Source organism: Oreochromis niloticus, unplaced genomic scaffold (assembly GCF_001858045.2).
Source record: "Oreochromis niloticus isolate F11D_XX unplaced genomic scaffold, O_niloticus_UMD_NMBU tig00000040_pilon, whole genome shotgun sequence".
Lineage (NCBI taxonomy): Eukaryota > Metazoa > Chordata > Actinopteri > Cichliformes > Cichlidae > Oreochromis > Oreochromis niloticus.
This window is the reverse complement of record NW_020327039.1, coordinates 100,981-105,849: the sequence shown is the minus strand read 5'-3', so window position 1 is coordinate 105,849 and position 4,869 is coordinate 100,981. Positions and strand designations below refer to the sequence as shown.

The 4,869-nt window shown below is 38.2% G+C and overlaps 1 long non-coding RNA gene across 1 annotated transcript; it reads right to left on the bottom strand.

Annotated features, from left to right (window-relative positions):
* Window positions 1-2,368: 2,368 nt before the first annotated feature.
* LOC109200563 (uncharacterized) lies at window positions 2,369-4,513 on the bottom strand. The gene is made up of 3 exons (XR_002060722.2): window positions 4,480-4,513; window positions 3,527-3,555; window positions 2,369-3,098 (listed from the first exon to the last, which is right to left on the bottom strand). It is a non-coding gene; the product is annotated as an uncharacterized LOC109200563 (long non-coding RNA).
* Window positions 4,514-4,869: the final 356 nt, after the last annotated feature.

Here is a 4,869-nt window from a genome sequence, read left to right as displayed (position 1 = left end):
GATGATTGTGGCAGGTGTGACAAATCCACTCTCTCTTTCTCTCATCAGGCACATTGCACTGCTCATTTCTGCAGTTTTCATCACAAACATGAACAAACTTTCCTGTCAAACATGTTGCAACCACATGTGGGTTTTTGACATAATTTGACCTTGTGCAGGTCGCACTTGGTTTGGAAATGAAGCCTTGAAACACACAGTACATGGGTATGATGGTCCAACTTTGATTTGTGATTTGAACACAGATATGGCCTCGTTGATCACACTGTTGTCACTCTCTTGGGTTTGTCTGTTCACCCATCTGTATTTCCTTTTTATTTTCATGGCACATCTCATGTTGTGCATAATCCTGAATGCAAGATTACTTTGATACCTGTCTCGCATTAGTTGTTTCATTAGTTGTCTGTGTCTTACTCTGAATGCATTGTCACGTGCATAACGCTGAGTCACTCGAGATCTCTGTCTCTCTCTGAATTCTGGGCTCTCTTGATACCTTTTAGTGATATAGCTTTTTTGTTTTGTCTAAATTCAGCATTGTCACAGTAGCGTCTTTTAATATATTGTTGTTGTTTCTTTCTAAATTCATCGTTCTCACAGTAGCGTCTTTTAATATATTGTTGTTGTTTCTTTCTTACTGTAGCATTCTCAGAAAAACGTCTTTTAACATATTGTTTTGTTTCTTTCTGAATTCATCATTTTCACAGTAACGTCTTTTCATGTACTGTTGTTTTTTCTGTCTAACTTCAGGATTGTTTTTATATGCCTCGTTTGTGCAAGATTTTTTCTTTTCTTTGTACTCTTTGTTTGAAGCATACTTTTGTCGTTCTTTGCTTTTTTGGTTTTCTTTCTCTGATTTCTGGGTTTCTCTGATGCCATTAATCTTCTTTTCATTTTGTGCCTTTGTTGTTTATTAACTTTTTTCAGTTTTTGTAAAACTATATCAGAAGATCACAGGCAGCAACATTTGTTATTGCAGCATTTGATTGACATGAAAAAGCATCATTCGATGGAAAAAAATTTAATTCACTGCATAGTTCTTCAGTTGGTATATTAGGAGGTTCATTCTGATCTTCATATGATGTGAACTGAGTCATGTGGACTTCTTTTTGTTTCACCAGTGGCGCACAAATGGACATTTGACAAAAGATGTTCTCAGTCAGATCAGTGGTTGTGTTTCTCCTTGGAGTAGAGGGGTTTGCTTCATCAACAGTTGTATCAGAGTGAGTAGGTGCCACAGCAGTGGCAGCTGTTGGTCTGCAGACTGTGTCTCTGATAGTATCACTTAGGTTGACTGTGCTCATACTGTAAAACTGCACAGGCTTCAGCTCATAGTTACAAGAAGGTGATATCTCCATCATTTGATAAGAATCTTGTAGCCTCTTAATCATGTCACTGAGGAGTGTAAATCTCAGCATCACAGCTGTACCACGATTACGTGACTGTAGTAATAGAGAAAGACCACTGGGTGTTCTGGAGTGTGGATCAAAGAAACCATATTTGCCTGATGTGGATCTGAACACTGCGATACACAATCCACTCATAATCAATAAGGCATACTGCACATCTGACAACAGGCAGCTCAGTCCTGCTTCTAAGCTGAGAAAGGTATCTACTGCTTCCTCTGGAGGTTCTTCAATGTCCCATACCGGGAAGGCTGTGTCATGTCGACATGATACATAGACCTGCGAGCATAAACTTTGTCAGGCAGCTCATCGGTTGCCAAATGAATACTCTTGGGGAATCTTTTCTTTGCCTCTTTGTACATCACATCACCTTTATCCAAGACCAGATTAAGGTCAGCTGTAGTCATTTTTTCATTCTTATGAAGGAATGCAAGAAATGTGAGTGAATTACATGTGCACTGCTTGTTTCTGGAGTCTCCATATTTAGGATGTGCCTGGCTGTGAGATGCACAGACATGTGTTACAGAGGGCTGGTTTTCAAGGTTCACTCTTTCTGCATGAGATGGTCCTCCCACATCACTGTGACAGCCTCTTTTCAAAAATCAGCATAACCCACCTGTGGGGCACTTGACACCTCATGTTGTTCATTAAATTCATGCTGCAGTCCACTCTTTACAGCATCAGCATAGCATACCTGTTGTACATGTGCAGGAACATGTTGACCTGCCTGTTTGACACTGTCAGATTGGTCTTTGCAGACACACTGTCTTCTGCAGAGCTCTAAGGAAAATCAAACTCAGCCTGTTCACATATTGGTACACTGTGAAACTCATGGAACTTCTTCCAGCGTTGTTTTGCAGCTTGTGACTTTTTCTGCTTCCTTGGCATTTTCACACACCTGCAAGTGTTTCTTAGTCTTCAGAAAATATGTTCACAGATAAGAGTGGCACACACCAGGAGATGTTGTCTTTGTTTTTATATTTCAGTTTTTATTTGTCTGAAACAGTTGTCTTTCGTTTGACAGTTTGTTCTTCAGTCGAGAGAATATTATGCACTCTCTTTATTGGCTTGGCACAACTTAGCAGCAAGCCCAAAATGAAAAACAGGTAGAGAGAAATCTAGAAGAGACAACAGGCAGAGCAGGAGACACACGGCTGGGAAATCACAATCAAACCGTGAATTAGAGTTTTCTTTGTTTGTTCAGTTTGTTCTCAGGTAGAGGCAATATATGCACTCTTTATTGCTTTAATGGCTTGGCATTTTTCAGCAGCAAGCCAAGAGTGAAAAACAGGTAGAGAGAAAATTTAGAAGAGAGAACAGGCAGAGCAGGAAAGACACGGCTTTGAAATCAAACCGTAGAGTTTTCTTTGTTTGTTCAGTTTGTTCATAGGTTGAGGCAAAATATGCACTCTTTATTGCTTTATTGGCATGTGCATTTTTCAGCAGCAAGCCAAAGAGTGAAAAACAGGTAGAGAGAAAATTTAGCAGAGAGAACAGACAGAGCAGGAGAGACACGGCTTTGAAATCAAACCGCAATAAGATTCTTGGTTTGGCAAAATTTCTCACAAACCACAGGGTGAAATACAGATGGAAAGAAGGCAGAGACAACAGGTGGAGTAGGACAGAGGATAGAGGGGTTGGGGGGTTGGGATGTGAGAGAGAAGACTGGAGATCTGGTCCTTGTTCTTCTTCTGCACACTGTGAACAAAACACAAGAAAAAAAAATAATTTTATTAAAATGATATCACATGGTAATTGTATGAACTAATTGTGACTACTGAAAAAGGACAAAACAAATATTCAAGCTAAACTGTTGTCGGCTGCCATGTGCAAAAAGTTGCATAATTGGGCACTTTTTAAAAGAATAAATGTTTAATTAAATTCAGCAATAATGTTTTAAATACAAATAATCATCATGAATCATTAACTAATCACATGTAGTGGGACTACAGAAATGTACGAAAAAAATATTTTAGCCCAATTGTTAAGCTGCACTTATGTGTATTTTTTATAAAATTGTGTTTAAAGGGTCTAGCACAAAGATTGAACCCATCACTTTACAGCTTATATTAGTCAGATTATTTTTTTATTTTGGTCTACTTCTCTTACAGTATGTGCACACCTACCAGGCAAAGCACAGGTGTCAGTCAAGTTCCTGAAAGTGTAAGACGAGAAATAATATGTTAATTGTGTGTACAGTGTTATCAGACTAACAGAAATACAAAGCCCACACGACATGATACACTGAACTTATAGTCAGCAGGGTAATTATAGAGTAATATAGCACACCAGCTGATACAGCAGCCATTTTATAATTCAAACTAATTAACTGAAGTATTTCCACTTATGTAAGGCTACTGTTAGACTGTTACTAGCCTTAGCATTGCTGCTAGCGGTAGCATTCCTGCTAGCGTTAGCACTTCAGTTAGTGTTAGCACTGCTGCTAGCGCTAGTACTCTTATTGTTAAAACTGAGCCACAATGGCACTAATAAAGCTCATTTGTTACTTTTGTCTCACTGACCGCCAATAAATATCACAGGAATATCACAGGAATATTCTTTTTTTCAGTTAACAACTGCTAAAGCTAGTGTTAGCACTATAGCTAGCGTTAGCATTGTTGCTAGCATTAGCATTGACGCTAGCATTAGCATTGAAGCTAGCGTTAGCACTGCTACTAACAGCAAAAGTCATAAAGCACTCTTACTGTTAAAACTGAGCCACAATGGCAATAATAAAGCCCATTTGTTACTTTTGTCTCACTGACCGCCAATAAATATGACAGGAATATCACAGGAATATTCTTTTTGTCAGTTAACAACTGCTAAAGCTAGTGTTAGCACTATAGCTAGCGTTAGCATTGTTGCTAGCATTAGCATTGAAGCTAGCGTTAGCACTGCTGCTAACAGCAAAAGTCATAAACCTATATAAATGATAGCGAAGGTTATTCTTTTTTTGCTTTCTTTATTCTTTGAACTCTGTTGAACTTTAAAAAGACTTGATATGTGAGTTTAAATGTCAAACATGTATTTTTACCATCATAAAAATAAAACCGTGCTATACTGAGTGTATTGTACTTACCACAGCAGAGAGCAAAGCGGAATGACGACAGTGGTACAGTGATGAGTTAAAGACCGATGAGGCGTTCAGGTGGTGCTTGGAAATTTGAGCATCAGTTTGAACAACAATATTGAGCATAAACATTTCTCTGTCATACAGAGACAGAGAAAAAAATACACAAGCCTCATCAGGATACAAATTGATACTTTTTCCTGAGTATAAGCGAATGAGTGACATACAGAGAAAGAGGGCAACTGGCATTAAACGAGCAAATAAAAAGTATGTCATCTTGAACTGTTTTATGGGTTTTATTTTAAGACTACTTTGTTTTTAGTCTGTATAGTTTATCTCCCCACGAATACACTCAGAGATATTAAATGAGAATAGATTATTTAAAATGTGGGAAAATCC